The following is a 19,891-nucleotide window of genomic DNA, read 5'->3' as shown; positions in this document are numbered from 1 at the left end:
ACAATATAAGATCCACTCCCTCTCCAAACTTCAGGTCTCCATCCTAGGCGAAGGTGAGTCAGTGAATGAGTCTGACCCTATTTCACCATCTTAGGTGTTGAATTTCCAGAAACAGTCATATAAGTATTTTATTATCTCTAACCGAGAGGCCAAACACCAATTCTCAATGATTTAGCTTTAAAAATACTTTCGCAATGAAATATTTTCATGAAACGTTTCTCCCCCTACTTCACTCCCTTACGGGTTGAATTTCCAAAATCATTGACATATGCAAGTTTTATTTCTAACTGAGAAGCCAAATTTAAATTTTCATTTATTTAGCTTTAGAATATGATTGCACAATTAAATAGTTCTATAAAAAAATTTTCATCCCCCGTCTCACGCCCATAGAGGTTGAATTTCCGAAAACTGTGAAACACATTTTTTTTTATTTCCAACTGAGAACCGAACTACAAATTTTCGTAGCTATAACTAAAAAATACTTTCAGAATAAAGTATTTTCATAAAAAAATCTCATCCCCTATTTCACACCATTTTCAGTTCAACTTCCAAAAACACTAACACACATATTTTTTATTTGTGACCGAGAAGTCAAATACCAATGCTCATAGATGTAGCTATAAAATATTTTGGAAGCTCGTATTAGTGATGTATTTTCAAAAACAGTATTCACCCACTATTTACCATCCATAGGGCAAAATTTTCAAAAATTCTGAAAAAATTATTTATTTATTTCTGCCGAGAAGCCAAATACCAGTTTTCGTATCTCCAGCTTCAAAATTGCCTTAAAAGCTACATTTTTCAAAAACATTCTTCATCCCCTATTTTACCCTCTTACGGTTGGAAATTCGAAAAATCCTTTCTTAAACGACGCCTACATCATAAGATCCTCACTTTCTCCAAATTTCAAGTTTCTATGGTTAGCGATTTGGGCCGGGCGATGATGAGTCATTCAGTCTGACAGTCAGTCAGAACACTCCCTTTTATATGTAGAGATTATCAGACAGCAGCAGTATCATATCAAATAATATGATTTTCTTTTGTAATCCATTTAATCTGTTAGCTTTCCAATACATTTACTGTCCTACACAAAGTATTTGTTCCTTTTCCACTTTTGTACTACCCCTTCTAATTGTCCTTATTCTTCATATTGTCGTCTGATAGCCCCGGGATTTGCTATTTTCTCCATGATTTGGCAGATTTTTTATTTTAAACTTTGTAGTATCATACGCGTCCCGTCGCCACGCTCATCAGTTTACCTGGACGACGAAAGTCGTGTGCACCACCAGTCTGTGGATTATGTACACGTTATCCTGTGTATCATCGCAGCGCGTCGTGCTTTCGGCGACTGAAAGAAGCCCAGAATTTTGTGTAAACAAGAGTGAGAAATCGTCTAAGAACTACACTCGTTCTGTTAGATGTACAAAATCAAGAGTGGTTAAACATGCGCGCTGATTCAATGCGGCGTTAGCTCAACACCTTGTTTCGTACACTGCTCATTAAGCTACACGAGCAGGACATTTCACTTTAATACGACTATTTAGATGTTTTCACGCCATAAAGTTTCGCTACTATCTTAGATACGTCGGCTGACAAGAAAAGTGTAGTATCAGAAGGGGCGGGAGGAAACGAAGTGAAACATGGAAGAAAGTAACTGACTCACAGGTTGAGAGAGTATATGATGATTCTTGAGTAATTAAAATATCGAGTCAACCTTAAAACGAACTTGGCAGTATAAGCCCACTTGTCACTATGTCGTTACGCCCCCTCTAGCTTGGATGTATGCTGTGATTCGATTAAGAAGGGTGTCATAAAGTAGTTATTTCGTTCCCCGAGACATACGGGTCAACAAATGTTTTAACTAGTCTTTGAAGTCCAGCACACTTGCACTGGGATATTGAACTGGTTCCACAGGAGAATTAGCAGGGACAGTTCTGGGCATCTCCATGGCCACGGGATTACTCAAGACTTCATACGGAGACGTCACATGTTTGGGGGAGTACTGTGCTGTTGAAAATGGGCACCGCGATACAGTCGCATGGAAGGTAACATTTGAGGGCATTTGATATCCGTCACGTATTGCTGTGTTATTAGGATGGACACCTCTGTGCCTCTCCAAAACATTGTAAGAATGGGATCTCTGCCCACGTCACATGCCATACACCCCAACGATTGTCATCTGGCGTAGGACAGACACTCGATTCGTGGCTGAACACAATGCGACGCCATTCACCGGCAGTCCATGCCTCCCCATCACGGCATCCCTCCAGACGCAACCCTTCCTGTTGTAGTGCTAATGGCAGCCTACGCTGGGGCATTAATTGCCTAGCATGGCTACTGCCACGCTCTGACCTATGGTGCGGGATTACGCAGAATGTTGGAGGGAGTCCAGTACTTATTCTCGCATGAAAGGCACAGATGTATAGGGTTTACGATGGACTTGGTTCAAATGGTTCAAATGGTTCTGAGCACTATGGGACTCAACTGCTGAGGTCATTAGTCCCCTAGAACTTAGAACTAGTTAAACCTAACTAACCTAAGGACATCACAAACATCCATGCCCGAGGCAGGATTCGAACCTGCGACCGTAGCGGTCTTGCGCCTTTAACCGCACGGCCACTTCGGCCGGCTACGATGGACTTGGTACACATTGGTGGTGGTGGTGGTGGTTAGTGTTTAACGTCCCGTCGACAACGAGGTCATTAGAGACGGAGCGCAAGCTCGGGTTAGGGAAGGATTGGGAAGGAAATCGGCCGTGCCCTTTCGAAGGAACCATCCCGGCATTTGCCTGAAACGATTTAGGGAAATCACGCAAAACCTAAATCAGGATGGCTGGAGACGGGATTGAACCGTCGTCCTCCCGAATGCGAGTCCAGTGTGCTAGCCACTACGCCACCTCGGTCGGTCTTGATACACAGTACTGCGATCCTCCCTTGTTGTGGTTAGGCGTGGTCGACGGGACACATGACGACGAGTATGCTTGAGGTCGCCAACGGCCTCACCGAAATACTAACACCGGTTCTCCTCGGATCAAAAATGGCTCTGAGCACTATGGGACTTAACATCTGAGGTTGTCAGTCCCCTAGAAATGGTTCAAATGGCTCTGAGCACTATGGGACTTAGCTTCTGTGGTCATCAGTCCCCTAGAACTTAGAACTACTTAAACCTAACTAACCTAAGGGCATCACACACATCCATGCCCGAGGCAGTCCCCTAGAACTGAGAACTACTTAAACCTAACTAACCTAAGGATATCACACACATCTAATCCCGAGGCAGGATTCAAACCTGCGACCGTAGCAGTCGCGCGGTTCCGGACTGAAGCGCCAAGAACCGCTTGGCCACCGCGGCCGGCCCCATTAGATCACTCAAGTTAATGCTGTCGGGCTTGGGTAATAGTTGCACGGGTGACCACCCCGTCTGCAGAGCGCTGTAGGCAAGCGGGGTACCCACAGATCTTGTAAGGCCAATTGAGGAGCTACTTGACTGGAAAGTAGGGGGTCCGCTCACGAAAACGCAGCGGCCGGGAGGGCGGTGCGCTGACCGCTTCCTCCCCCATGTCTGTATCTCGTGACGCGGTCGGTCGATACCGTCGGGCCTTCAAGGTCTGTTCGGACGAAGTTCAGATTAGTTTATGCCTGTCCTCCTGTTCCCACGAAACACTGAACAAAAACAGCACTGATGCACGTTGTTCGCCGTTCTTCCTGTCACAGAAAATTGCAGCTCTAATCCTGTACGTGCCCGCCGATTTTATAATCTTGTAGATGATGGTGATGATGATGAAGATGTCGGTTTGTGGGGCTCTCAACATGGAGGTCATCACCGACCGTACCAGTTCCCAATATTTCCAGTTCCAATCTCAACACTTCCCGAATGATGATGAGATGATGAGGACAACACACGCACAGTCCCCGGGCGGAGAAAATCCCCTACCCGGCCGGAAATCGAACCCGGGTACTTGTACGACGTTACTTACACTGGCATTCGATTATGTCTTCCGGGCGGTCAACGTTTAATAGGCAGTGTGCTACCCACTTCTTTTTTTCCTGTCACGCATCATAAAAATATTAGAAGACTACACACTTTTTTGTCTATGAAGAAACATTTTAGCTTCTCATACCTTTTTAAGTCATTTAACCTAATTTGGTATAGCAAAAAACAAAACAAAAAGTTACAGAACATCCTCAATGTTCATAAAGGACAAGAGAAAGAGAAATACGAGCTGTGGTGCCTTAACATAAATCAGTTCACCATCTGAAATATATCTTACACTCTCTTTGAATAGTTCTGCTGCACCGTGTTGCATTTCAGACAGAAACATGGTTAGCATTGATAGCACGAAGGATTTAGATATAGTCGTCAGCGTTAAACCTTGGACATTTTAGGACGAAAACTGATCATTGTACGTGTGAAGGGACTTCAGAAAGTAAGTTACACATGCCGTCCCACTCTAACACCACTGCTTAGCAAGATTGGCACATTATCAGAAGAGAGTACACATGTTCCGGGATTCCTGCAGACGCACTTCTTCTGCCGTAGGGATGCCAGGTGCATCACAGTGTGCGACAAAAGTGATCCGGCACCTGGAAACGTACTCCAAAGTTGAAGTACGCGCGACAGTAAGATTCTAGTAGGTAAAACTTCTTACTTTCAAATGTATTCACCGGGAAATTCTGATACTGTGTGGATAAATTGCAGTCTCACGTCCAGCCACAGTGAAACGGTGCCAACAGTTTCAGCAAGGCTCAACTGACGTGGGTGATGTTGATCAGGAAGTCCAGATCTTGCACCATGCGGTTTCCATCTTTTGGACAAGCTGAAAGATAATGAAGTCCTCTCGTATTAATACGAATGCTATTACCTCAACAAAAATCGATATTGAAGAAATCTCAGCTTTTTAATATTATCTAAAGTGTTCGAAAAGAATTTTGTCAAGCGTTTATAGTTCAGCATGTATGTAAGTGATTTAAAATGGAAATTCCGACCCCTTAAAGATAGAGAACTAGGTAAGAATTGAAACTTATCTCATCTCTCACAGCAGTAGCATGTCTCCCCGCTGAAAATGAGCGATGACTGGTTGACTATGTCGTAATTAATCTTCTCGTAGACTTTATATGCTACGTGTTAAAATAGATCATAGCGATAAAAGCATGACCACTTAATGTAGATTTCTCCAAGGAAATCATTTTAAATACCGTGAGAACGAGGAGAAACATTGCTACAAAACTGGCCAAATACTCTGAATTGTGTGGAGCTGTAATTAAGAAAGCTCGGGGTCTATGGTATTGAAAAGATTAGTAACTCTGTTCTGAACTCGAATGCTAAATTAATACTATGGTGCAACATTTAAGGTGTAATTCTGCCGGAAATGGTACGTTTTTGTTTTTCTTAGTCTTGATGATTTATCCAACTAGCTATGGTATTGAAAAAATTAGTAACACTGTTCTGAACTCGAAGGCTAAATTAATAGTATGGTGCAACATTTAAGGTGTAATTCTGCTGATAATGGTACGTTTTTGATTTTCTTACACTTGATGATTTATCCAACTAGCTACAGAAGATCCACAATTTACTTGAATCACATACCAAAACGAAGTGTAACTTGGCAACGAACACATCCGCAGGCTGTTATCCACGAGAAGAAAAGCAACTCGAAATGAAAATTTATATATCGATGGCATCTATGCTTAATTTCTATTGCTAAACTAAGACGCCATAAGATACTTCTGTATTCAATAAGTTTCTACACTCTAGTTCCATATTCTTAACAACAATGTAGTAATTACAGCCTTTGAAGGAAGACTTCCTGCGTGAGAAAACTCTTAATGCAGTAACGGTACTTTAATTTTGAATGATATGAGTGTAACTTGATGTGATAATTCTGAGGGACATACTAATGAAATTCCTGTTTTGTGGCTGCTGTCTTACAGCTAAACATCCACACAATTCACTAAATTGATGCATGCATGGATGGATATGCTGTGATGGGCGACGATTCACTAAACTGGTACGTTAAGCAGAAAGTGTCTGATATTGGTTTAGCACGGAAAACGGTGCTAAATTGGCGTCTACAGGAGCAGAATTGAACACTGCAGGCGGAAGGCATCCTAGAGTATCGAAACCAGGTAGCTCCAGTTTGGATGCTGGTATATTGTCAAAAAAATTGACATGTTTGTAAAATATATATATGTGTTTCTTAGAATCTGTCTTTCTATGTGTGTCCGTCAATATTGAAATTAGTTTCAGCAGTCCTTAAAACGAATCTTCATTTTGCTCATAATTCGTGATTTTTAATTTTTACGCCTACAGCAGATAAACGTCAACGAACGGAAGATTTTAGTAGAGCCAGTGAAAGGAAGCCTGAAAATCATTTACATTAATACAAAAATTATACAATAATGGAAGGCAAAATTGAACAAATAACGAAGTCATAGACTAGTTGATGAGTTTAGATATTTAGAGCTGCTGAAAATAAACGGCAATATGAACAGCAAACGGAATAAAAATAAGGATAAGAATGGCTTTGATTGTTTTCGGTAAACGAGATAATGTTTTCAAAGTCAGACTTCCATTATGTCTAGAAAGGAAATTTACAATGATCCCATGTTACAAGTTTTCCCACGTGGCAGTTAGACATTGACTTTCAGTGCGAAAATCATTCAGAGATATCACTCGAGAGATGCATGTTAGGAATTTGCAGGAGACAAAAGAGAACGAAGAAATCGAATCGACTAGAGAATGAATTGAACTGGAATGCGTAATTATGAGCAAACTGACATCTCGATCGCAGTCGAAGTGAAGTGATTCAGACATCACTCACTGCCTTTGTAATGTCTTCATGTATCTTTTCAACTTAAGTTCATGTACCACTCTTTCCTTTGTTTGCTAATGGTTCATCTAGTAACTTTTTATGTCTGCTATATGTTGACCTACGTCTTTGCACAAGATGACTGGGAACGCTTTGAAGTGTCGTATCTCCGTCTCCACTCCATCTCTGTTCCTTTCTTTTCACTTTGTTTCACCTTTTCCCATGGCTTGAATCCGCCTAGAATTGTTCTAAGATTCACTGACGTGACATGTTACACTGACTGACATGTTACATGTTGTGGACGTCATCATATCTGTTTCAGTCAAATCGCTATCATTCTAGGTTCTACACCTCTATCTTACATCTACATCCACTAGTACATCCCTACTCTTCACACCACCGTGAAGTGGATAGCAAATGGTACAAACAGTTATGCAACAGATTAGGTTTCTTTCTTCATTCCATATGTGTATGGAGAGGGCAAAGTAAGTTCTTTAATTGCTCTGAATTTGCTGTTATTAGAGTAATGTTATCTTCACGGAACCTACAGGAGAAATGTGTATAGGGCTGTAATATGTTTCTAGATCATCCACTCAGTACTGCTTTTTTCGGTTACGCAGCTTGGAAAAACTCAGGAAAACTTAAAGGACACAGTAGATACGATTTCAACACAAATGGACACTCTGAAACTTGTTTCAGAAAAACACACTGAGGAAATAAATTCACTATCAGAGAAAGTAGCCGAACTGTTGGATCAGTTCACTAACTTATCCACAAAGGTAAATGATGGTCTGAATGACACAAGACCTGTAGCCTTCACTGACACAGAAGAGTATGAACAAATTGGAAAACTCAAACAAAATCAGAATCAAATCAATACACAGTACAAAAGAGAAATCCGGGAAGTACAAGATCAGTTGGCACAAGTAATAAAAGAATTACATATTTCAGAGGACACTCGCGCTCCAATACGGGAAGAGGGACACAGAAATACGGAACAGTCACAAAATAATAACACAGGGCATTTCGAAAATTATGAAAGAAGTTGGCAAGGCGCACTGAATTTTGAGATGGAACCGCCGAAACGACGTAACAATGACCGACATGCGACTCGCCAAGATGATGATTTTGACTATAAGCTGTTTATTACTACACGTAAAGTCAAAACATTTAAGAATTCCGGCAACGACATTCATCCACAAGCATGGCTTCATCAATAATCTCATTGTTTTCCAACCCAACTGGTCATTAGAGCACAGATTAGAATTTATGTGTGGCTACTTAGAGAATGAACCAGCTGTAAGATTGCGATCGGTCATTCACGATTGCCACAGTGAAGGAGAATTTTATCGTGCCTTCCTCTCAGCTTATTGGTATCAAACCAGATAAGACCGAGTAAAACATAGCATCATAATGATGAAACATTTGGAACAATCTGAATTTTCCAGTCTTGTGAAATATTTTGAAGACATGTTGCACAAGAATCAGTGCCTGTCAAACCCTTACAGCCCCCCAGAACACATCCGCATTTGCTTAATCAAATTACCTGAACATTTACGACATACTGTTTCGGCAGGACGTTGCAAAGACGACATTGAAGCTTTTCAGGGACTGTTACAAGAATTGGAAATTGACACTGACAATCGTGGAACGCGAAAACAGGAGCACAACAATTACAGGTCACATCCGTCACAATTCCGCGATGACAGAAATAATAAATGGACACGACAAGGCTATTCTTACAACGTAAATCGCGACCAAAACAGACACCACCCGTATGACAACCGTTGGCAGAATAATAGTTACAGAGAAAGATCGTATTTCCGTAGTAATGAATATGACAGAGACAATCAGAGAAACAGACAATATGGGAACCAAAATAATTATTATCATGGGAGACAGAATAACGCCAGACGCAACGGTCCACCGCGCAGTGATAATTCAGGGAGAAATTCTCCACCACTTAACCGACGAGAAAGAAACTACAGAAACTACCGACATGACGACAGACGATATAATCGTAACGACAGACCTGAATTTCGTCAGAACTGGCGAGATTCAAACAGGGCAGGGCCCTCTCAACAACGTGAATTTGTAGAAGTTAGGTCTCCTAATCCCAATAACGACGCGCGCCAACAGAGAGACAGAAAATGACTCGCACCGCAGGCAGCCACGTGCGCCGGCTGGTTCAGCGAAAAATAACATAGACGCTAACCTTGAGAGAAATTTTAGCATTCCTTACCGACGTATACTGCATGATAATTGCGTTCAAGTTGATTTGCTGAGTACTGCGAAAGGTAAGGGATCTGGTATACACCACTTCTAACAAACACCGAACAACGCGCTCCAGTACGCGGCCGTCAAATACATCGCTGGCCGCACTTCTCTGGGCGGCCCGCTGCTTCCATCGCTGGCCGCACTTCTCCGGGTGGCTCGCGGCTACAATCGCTGATCGCCTTCGCGCGCGTGCCTTTGTCAGCACACAGCATTGGCTACGCCAGGAAACATTGCGATTGCATTTCCCTGGAAAACAGCGACCCCAGCCGACGGCTCCATTAACTAGCAAGCCTTATATAAACCCGGCCGCCGCCGCAAACGACAATTCTCATCGGGAAGTGCAGTACGCCGTGTTCCAGCTGCTTGTGGATGACTCGCCGCACCACTCGAGGTTACCTGGCTGCTCGGCGGAAATCTAGCGACTTCGCTTGGAGAGAGTGACTTTACTGGACTTGGGAATCATTACGGGACGTGCACCGCACTATGCACATTTGGACATTGGTATAACCAAACATTAATTATGCATTACTTCTGAGTGTGAGCCTGGGTAGACGTTCGGCTAACATAATTGTTAAAAAGTGATTTATGATTTAATAAACCAGACTGACGGGGTTATTGTGTTATTCCTGGTTATAACAGGATCACACCACATTTCACATGCAAAACCGTTTATTGAGAGATAATCTGTTTTTTAACTTAGTCTTTGCTATAAAAGTTTTCACTTTACATTACTAGTATGCTTCGTCAGACTTAGAATATGTTAACATGCAACAATGTTTGAAGGTAAATATCCAGTCAAGAACCAAGAGAACTTATTTAAACAGAAATTATGAATGCATTGTTATAGTGAGCAGACGACAGAGTGTTGTTATTTGTACATTCTTGCTTGTTCGTTGCACGATCACGTAACGACTATAAGGCTCACATACGTAGAACATATACTGGCACTGCTAATAAGATTTTAATGCAACATTTTGGTTTACTTGAAAAGACATTCTTTATTTGAAGTACTTCCTGTGTGATTAAAGATGACTTAGCATTTGGTTTCTTTGACAGCTACACGATTATATCACACTACTAATGTATGACACAATTTACATTGTTGCTTTTGTGCTATATCTGCTTTATATCTGCACAGTTTTTCTGAATTCTTCTGGTAAGTAAAACATGTTTTAGTAGTAACTTTGTGGTATAACTACAATAAGACAGCCTTTTTTTATTTGTAGCACAACAATACGTTAGTGTAGTACTTTCTTGATCACGGTACTGTACGTAATAACTACGATATTTATACGCATAGCATTTCGCTTTTGTTTATTACGAGGTAACTACATTAAGTTCCACAGAACTTTGCTTACGGACGACGATAATTACGACACTTGGCACATTTTTTACCCTTAAGTAATTGCAGACATTATGTTACAACAAGACGCACAATGTAGCGCTACAGGACACGCATTTGAGTGATTAATCTTGTACTTAAAACATTTATTTTTAAAGATTTTTAATTACAAAGAAAGTTTTCTGTGATACGTTTTATGCCATTGCTGTAATCTGTAACACCTGAGGGTATAATTACATTAATCCTCAGGGGGTACACGCCTACTTTGTGTACCATGTGTTGGCAAGCACAAGGAGCCCTAGCTAATATGGTATTTGCTTACACAACTTTACACATGGGTACCATATTACTCTAACACAGAGTTACACAGTTATCTGATCATTTAACTGAGAGAGACAAACATTTTTTTTTCTTTTGCTACATTAGTGACACATGTTTTCGCAATTACACAGTTGGATAACTTCATACTTATGAAATTGTATTTCGTCTGTACTTCGTGAACTCCTCATATTTTTTTCGGAACCATTGTGATACTATGAGAGCTTTGAATGATGTTTGGTATGGGATCATGGTTTTAAAGTACGTTTGAGGTAGATGACACTACTGAAATGAGCAGAGAATTTTCTTTAGGTTTTGAAATTATTGCAGAAAGCTACGACGATTTTGAGATTTGACTGAGGTGTTATGATGTCATTATGACGACGATGTGTATTACGCTGTTGAGGTATGTCTATAATCAATAAGCTGATGCTATATGAGGAATTTGATTATGTTATGTATTTATTATGATGAAATATTGAAATGTCAACGAATACGTATATGTGTAATAAGGTAAAGAGTAATGAGTAGTGGTTAGGAACTCTGATTTGTGAACAAGGATGTTGGAAACCAAGAATCGTACTTTTTGGATTTTGTTTCTACAGATTTGTAACGCAAATATTTCGACCTGTGAAATTTTATTTGTATCAAACTGTGACTGTAGCGGAAACTGATGTCGTAAATCTTTCGGTGAGGAAGGTAGGTCACTGTAAGCACCCAGCTGCGTGACAGTCACCTGGAAAGAAAAGGCCATTAGTGTGTGCCTTTTAGAGGCACAGGTGGAAAAAAAGAGGCCATTATCCTCGCTATTGACATTACTTTGTAGAAAGCATAGCAAATACGACACGCACATTACTTGGAAACATATTGTACTTTGTGCTACTTACTGAAATGCTTATGAACTGATGGGAAATAGGCCGGCCGGGGTGGCCGAGCGGTTAAAGGCGCTACAGTCTGGAACCGCACGACCGCTACGGTCGCAGGTTCGAATCCTGCCTCGGGCATGGATGTGTGTGATGTCCTTAGGTGAGTTAGGTTTAAGTAGTTCTAAATTCTAGGGGACTTATGACCACAGCAGTTGAGTCCCTTAGTGCTCAGAGCCATTTGAACCATTTGATGGGAAATATTCTTACATCTGCACACCTGGTTATGACAAGTGTCTTTCTACGAGAGTTGAGAGAATTTCTACTAACTTATGAAATACCACATGACTATTGAATGATATTTTTATGCTTTGCTTTAGATAGTTGCTTATTTCATTTGGTATCTGGTTTCCAGCTGTGTTACAGCATTGGTTTTATAAAATAAAATTAAATGCATTTGCTAATGTGAAAGCTTTCTGTCAACAGATCTGTGAAATAATAATTCTTCAAAAAAGGAGCACTTGGAAAGGAAAGAACAATAAACAGGGACTTGTAACAGTAACTGCATACATATTTTTCTTTTCAAGTATATGGTAATACTTTTTTTCACAATAAGTTGTTATGGTGCACCACTTTAGTTACATAAACATTAAGATGTGAATAGACATTTTTCCTTATCTGCATTGTTGTCTTTCGTGTACTATTTTTCCGGCTTGAGCTTTGTCATGTTTAGATATTAGTTATTGCATTTGCTGCTGCTGTTTGCCAGGCATAATGCTACTGAATTTCACTTTGTATTACTCTGTTAAGCCAGTTTTACTAATTTATTTTTCTTATTTGCTGCACATTGCCTTATATTAGTTGTAACGTTGCATTTGCTTTGATAATTTAGATATACTGCAGCTTGCTTTGCCAATTTCCATTTTTCTTTTTTTTTTTTTTTTGTCATTGCTGTTTGTATTGTTACGTGCTGGCACATTGCCTCTTCCCTTAGTTTATGCATCTGATCTCAGTAGATTTAAGTTAGCTTAAGAGGGGGTAGATTATACACTCCTGGAAATGGAAAAAGGAACACATTGACACCGGTGTGTCAGACCCACCATACTTGCTCCGGACACCGCGAGAGGGCTGTACAAGCAATGATCACACGCACGGCACAGCGGACACACCAGGAACCGCGGTGTTGGCCGTCGAATGGCGCTAGCTGTGCAGCATTTGTGCACCGCCGCCGTCGGTGTCAGCCAGTTTGCCGTGGCATACGGAGCTCCATCGCAGTCTTTAACACTGGTAGCATGCCGCGACAGCGTGGACGTGAACCGTATGTGCAGTTGACGGACTTTGAGCGAGGGCGTATAGTGGGCATGCGGGAGGCCGGGTGGACGTACCGCCGAATTGCTCAACATGTGGGGCGTGAGGTCTCCACAGTACATCGATGTTGTCGCCAGTGGTCGGCGGAAGGTGCACGTGCCCGTCGACCTGGGACCGGACCGCAGCGATGCTTGGATGCACGCCAAGACCGTAGGATCCTACGCAGTGCCGTAGGGGACCGCACCGCCACTTCCCAGCAAATTAGGGACACTGTTGCTCCTGGGGTATCGGCGAGGACCATTCGCAACCGTCTCCATGAAGCTGGGCTACGGTCCCGCACACCGTTAGGCCGTCTTCCGCTCACGCCCCAACATCGTGCAGCCCGCCTCCAGTGGTGTCGCGACAGGCGTGAATGGAGGGACGAATGGAGACGTGTCGTCTTCAGCGATGAGAGTCACTTCTGCCTTGGTGCCAATGATGGTCGTGTGCGTGTTTGGCGCCGTGCAGGTGAGCGCCACAATCAGGACTGCATACGACCGAGGCACACAGGGCCAACACCCGGCATCATGGTGTGGGGAGCGATCTCCTACACTGGCCGTACACCACTGGTGATCGTCGAGGGGACACTGAATAGTGCACGGCACATCCAAACCGTCATCGAACCCATCGTTCTACCATTCCTAGACCGGCAAGGGAACTTGCTGTTCCAACAGGACAATGCACGTCCACATGTATCCCGTGCCACCCAACGTGCTCTAGAAGGTGTAAGTCAACTACCCTGGCCAGCAAGATCTCCGGATCTGTCCCCCATTGAGCATGTTTGGGACTGGATGAAGCGTCGTCTCACGCGGTCTGCACGTCCAGCACGAACGCTGGTCCAACTGAGGCGCCAAGTGGAAATGGCATGGCAAGCCGTTCCACAGGACTACATCCAGCATCTCTACGATCGTCTCCATGGGAGAATAGCAGCCTGCATTGCTGCGAAAGGTGGATATACACTGTACTAGTGCCGACATTGTGCATGTTCTGTTGCCTGTGTCTATGTGCCTGTGGTTCTGTCAGTGTGATCATGTGATGTATCTGACCCCAGGAATGTGTCAATAAAGTTTCCCCTTCCTGGGACAATGAATTCACGATGTTCTTATTTCAATTTCCAGGAGTGTATAAGACAATGTGTTGCGATGAATTGGAAGCAATGCATTGAGAAGTTACACGAAAAATGTACAGAGAGCAGGTATAGATAGGACTTTTTGGACATAATGAAGAACAAAGGGAGATCTCCAAGAAGTAAAGAAAGTTTTGTTTACAAAATACTGCAGTAAAACAAACCCTGTCCTTTCCTTGTGTTATCCCATTATGTGTTTGTGTACCCTTGTGTATTTGTGTTTTTCCTGTGTTTTTGTGTTTAGCTATTAAGAGTTATGTTGTAGAATTTTTCTAATAATATGTTATTTACTTTGTAGAGATGTTTAGACATTATTTATTCTGTTCTGTTTCAATGCTGATGTGTGAAATTAATGTTTCGAAAACTATTCTCATTATTTTATACATTTACTTATGTAATAATTCCTGTAACACTGATGTATATGTTTATTTCTATTCTTTTGTAAAGTCTGTGTTATTACAAATGTTATCTGTACTGTTATGTTCTTTAATGATGTTTTTCACTGCGCATGTTTCTGTTGGTCATAATATATTCACAGTATGTGGGAAGTTGGGACTCTTAGTGCTTGCACGTGTGTTGATAATTCAGCAATGGACTTGTTAAGAGCATTGCTGGTTCTAACAAGGGAACCTCTCCATCGCACCCCCCTCAGATTTAGTTATAAGTTGGCACAGTGGATAGGCCTTGAAATTCTGAACACAGATCAATCGAGAAAACAGGATGAAGTTGTGTGAAACTATGAAAAAAATAAGCAAAATATGCAAACTGAGTAGTGCATGGGCAACATAGGCAACATCAAGGAGACCGTGGGCACAAGAGTGCCGTGGTCCTGTGGTTAGCGTGAGCAGCTGCGGAGCGAGAGGTCCTTGGTTCAAGTCTACCCTCGAACGAAAAGTTTACTTACTACATTTTTGCAAAGTTATGGTCTGTCCGTTCGTTCATTGACGTCTCTGTTCACTGTAATAAGTTTAGTGTCTGTGTTTTGCGACTGCACCGCAAAACCGTGCGATTAGTAGACGAAAGGACGTGCCTCTCCAATGGGAACCGAAAATATTTGATACAGGAAAACACGTCTCATATATTCTATACGACACTGGTGACGGCATGTGCGTCACATGGCAGGAATATGTTGTCGACCCATCTAACTTGCACACTTGGCGAATGGGTAAAAAAATTCTCCTACCTTGCCCGATTTATGTTTTCTTGTGAATGTGATAATCACACCCAAAAAAGTGATGAAAACATAAGAGTGTGTCACATAAACTGCAACAAATGAATGCAACAGTTTCACAGTCGCACAGTTTTCTCTGTGCTCTGTCAAAACATATGTTTTTAACGTTTTCAAATTTTTCCGTGTGTAGACCGTCAAATCCTGCATATGTCCAAGCAAATCTGAACATGTCCTGGAATTTTGGAGAGCGAAGTTGATTATGTATGAGTTCCCGAACTCTGATAATTGTCTGAAAATAAAAATTTAAGCTTTTTATTGGAGGGAAGACTTGAACCAAGGACCTCTTGTTCCGCAACTGCTCAGGCTAACCACGGGACCACGGCGCTTCTGTGCCTACATTATCCTTGATGTTGCCTATGTTGCCCATGGACTACTCAGTTTGTATATTTTGCTTATTTTTTCACAGTTCCACACAACTTCTTCCTGTTTTCTCGATTGATCTGTGTTCAGTTTTTCAAAGCCTATCCACTGTGCCAAATTATAACTAAATCTGAGGGGGGGGGGGGGGGGGTGCGATGGGGAGGTTCCCTTGTAAGGACAATTCCAAAAAGTTTGTGAGTGCACAAGTGGTGGTTTATGGACTTGCTATATTGTCCGCCAGACTCTTCGATGGTGATTGTGCACCTGCACAGTCGCAAGAGATGTCTGCTGGCCATCTCTACAAGGACTACAGTGGGTCTGCATCGTTGATGGCCCACCAATACCATTATTTCTACAAGGACTGCAGTGGGTCTGCTCTATGATGACCTACCTACCAATATTCTTCAAAACTTCGACTGACTCTGCTGTGGGTTTTCTCTGTTGTGACCCATTACCTGTCTGCATGTCAAAAGTCATCACTGTCTTTCCGTTGGATGTACAACACTACTTCTTCAAGACTGCATGGAAATCCACTACTTCTGTGTGCAATTTCTTTTACTAATGAGTCTTTGTGGAAAAAAACTGTAATTACTATTATGTTGAATGATCAGGACTGTCTTTATGGACTGTGAGAAAATTTTAGCTTTTGACCAACATTGTATGAATAAGTGTGTGCATTTGATTTCTTTGTTATTGTAATTATGATTATGAAAATTTTTTTCAAACATGTATTGGCCACTGCCCAAGACAATTTGTAAATTTTTTTGTGGGGAGAATGGGGGCTATGTAAGTAGGCTGCTTAGGTTCTTATATTGGTAACGCCACCGTCACCTAGCACTCTGTATGAAAATCATTGGCTGTGCTGTGTGCAGTCTGTGGCTGGGTGGCATTGTTGAAATTTGCTATTGTAGTGTTGGGCAGTTGGCTGTTAACAGCGCGTAGCGTTGCGCAGTTGGAGGTGAGCCGCCAGCAGTAGTGGATGTGGGGAAGTGAGATGACGGATTTTTGAGAGCGGATGATCTGGACGTGTGTCTATCAGAAACAGTACATTTGTAAGAATGGATGTCATGAACTGCTATATATATTATGACTTTTGAACACTATTAAGGTAAATACATTCTTTGTTCTTTGTCAAAATCTTTCATTTGCTAACTATGCCTATCAGTAGTTAGTGCCTTCAGTAGTTTGAATCTTTTATTTAGCTGGCAGTAGTGGCGCTCGCTGTATTGCAGTAGTTCGAGTAACGAAGATTTTTGTGAGGTAAGTGATTGGTGAAAGGTATAGGTGTAGGGCAATTCTTTTGTAGGGATTTTTCAAAGTCAGATTGCGTTGCGCTAAAAATATTGTGTGTCAATTTAGTGATGATCAGAATAGGTAAAGAGCGAAATCTCTGAGTATGTTCAGTTCTGCTCAGCTGTTTGAAAATCAAATAACGTAAGGGATTTACCAGCACAGTAATTCATTAAGTTTTCTAAGGGGACGTTTTAAGAGCAGCCTAAATCTATACGGGGGCGTGGGTAAGTGATCATGGTGTTGGACTGCCAATCGGGCGAGCCGTGTTCATAATTCCCACGTGCCGTTCCCCCCCCCCCCCCACAACATTACTAACGATCCATCCGGTCACTTAAATGTTCGTTCTCCTTCCGTATTCTTGGCCGTAATCACGCTATACATTGCTTATAGAACATGAGTCATGTGGTAAGTATACTTCACCGTCATGAGTAAATGTGACGAACAGTGAGAGCAGACGAGATACCACATAGACGTTTCACAGAAATAAAAACAACAAATAAAGGAGTGTGAACTATGTTACAACAAAGGAATACAAGGCTTCCAAAACGGAACGCAACTTCAAAAACTTTAAAAACAAATGTTTTCGCATATCAAATAGTAACTGTGTGGTTGTAAAATAGTTGCGTTCATTTACTGTAGCTTATGTCACATGCTCTTATGTTTTCATAATTTCCCTGGGAGTGATCACATACACATTCATACGAGCACCTGCATCGTGCAAGGAGGCAGATCTCACTCACTTACCAGTCGTGGAAATAAGGTGCTCGATAAGAGATTCCTTTTATATGACACACTTACTGTCACTAATACTGTGTATGACTAAACAGACGTGTTTTTCGGTGGAGAATTCGGTTCACTTGCTGGCTTTTCATCAAACGTTTGCGGTTCTCATTCAAAAGTCACTTCCTTTCGGCTGCTAATAGAGTGGTAGTGCAGAATCAACTGTCATTATAGGTCCCTACCTTAACACCTTGCTGTTGAAAACTGAAAATACACCACGACACAGACACAAATTTCAATAAAGCGAACAGCGAAAAAAAGAAAAATTGCGCTAGGGAGGTCCGCCCACCTTATAGCCCAACAGCTTAACCACTTAACCACGACGCCATTGCTTCTGCACCTTCTTCTACATTGCGCTTCTTTTCCTTGGACTGTTCACTGTTTCTCCTTTGCTTATTTTCACAGTTCAGTATATCTTCTTCCTGTTTTCATGCTTGATCTGTGTTCAGCTTTTGACGGATTATTCACTGGTGCACCTTCCCACTAAAGCTGAGGGGGCTGCTGTGGGGAATTTCCCTTGTAAGCATAATTCATTGTCGACTGGCTGGATTTCCTCAGTATGCTATAAATGAACAGAAGTTTATACCTCCTTCACCCACAAGGGCATTTATCTAATCATTCCATTTCATCTCCTTACGGATTGCTACGTCGTTGTATTTCAATGAGTTGACTGATACCGGTTGTGACTTTTTCCAAATTTTCTTTAGTCATCATTAACAATGTGATTTTTCGTTGCGACGGAGAAAGCTGTGAGGTTATTTAAAAATACTCCTTTACTGACAAATTTGTTAAGAGCAGATTCATAAGGAAATTAATTTATCATTGTTAGCTTATTCGTAATTCAGAAGAATACTATATTTTTTACTCTAGTATTATATATTTATAATCAACATGGAAAGTCCCAAAGATGTCAGAATATCTATTCTCTATTGTGTCATCAACGACCTTCATATTTAATTTAAAATGTCACATTAGTATGATTTGATTCAATAATGCGTTTCGTGTCATGGTGCCAAAATTAAGTATAGGATTTTTCTTTTCCATACTGGATCCATTTCCGCAGGTAAAATATTTCAGTATTTTGCCTTAATTCAGTGTGTACTACGGTCTATATTCCGTTAAGAGAAGTATTGAATATAACTTTATCGCGTAAGTTTTGAAACGAGTTTAAATTGAATACTGCTTCACACAACGATAACTGTGCCGTTATTCCTGTTGTATGAAATGTTTGTTAAAAGCCACGGCTGACTTTTCTCAGGGTGCTATCGCCAGAAATATCATACATATCCCAACGCGAAGACATCCGTCTTACTCACGATGGATGAAGAATCTTTCTTTAATATTACGCGATAGTCCATTAAACACAATTCTTAATTATTTTTTCTGTGGGGCTTGATGCTCCAGGATAGCTGCCTATGTGCAACGGCAGTGTACACGTTTATAGATATTACTATTAAAAAAACTGTACCTCTGGCCTAATTTGAATTGGAACATATTACAAGACGCCTTTTTCAGTTTATTGAGATTATTCGTTTTAATACTTTTAGCATTAAGTGACCGTTAAAAGAACTTATACGATATCTGTCATCAATGGCGTCGCTACAATAATAAGCCCACACAAAATGAGCAGGGCGACATTTAATTATTATGTAACTGAATCGCTATTGACCAAATCACATATTACCATAAATCATTTCATATATATTGAAAAAAATGCTATTATTACTACAGATAATTGTATCAGTTACACGCCATGGACAGTAAGCGTCTGTCATCTAGAACATCAGAATCGAAAATAAAATGGAAAAAAAAATACACTCATCCTTCTACAAAAGGACAAAGATCATAATACAAATTGCTATTCTGAGAGCGCAGTTCAGGCTTCCATTGCTGAGTATCGATAAATTATTTATACTCTTTTTTTTACAGTAGGCTATACTATAGCTTTTAGGTCTATTACGCTTACTTTCATCTTTTCTTCCTGCCCTGGATCTGCACACAGTGTATTAATTTATCTGTTTTCTGCAAATTGGATCGACGGGAAGTAGTTTCACTCTTAGAGCTCACGTTATAATCTTGGATTTCTTCATTTGTATCCTTACATTCCGTATGTAACTTAAGTATGTAAACCAAATGAAACAAACTG

The 19,891-nt window shown here is 41.2% G+C and overlaps 1 protein-coding gene across 3 annotated transcripts in view; it reads left to right on the top strand.

Moving 5' to 3' along the window:
- LOC126412753 (uncharacterized) overlaps window positions 1-19,891 on the top strand; it is a 1,141,364-nt gene that overhangs the window by 686,804 nt on the left and 434,669 nt on the right. The window lies entirely within an intron of this gene.

This window comes from Schistocerca serialis, chromosome 7, assembly GCF_023864345.2.
Source record: "Schistocerca serialis cubense isolate TAMUIC-IGC-003099 chromosome 7, iqSchSeri2.2, whole genome shotgun sequence".
NCBI classification, from domain to species: Eukaryota; Metazoa; Arthropoda; class Insecta; order Orthoptera; family Acrididae; genus Schistocerca; species Schistocerca serialis.
Note: the sequence above shows the minus strand (reverse complement) of the source record. Positions and strands in the feature narration are given on the sequence as shown.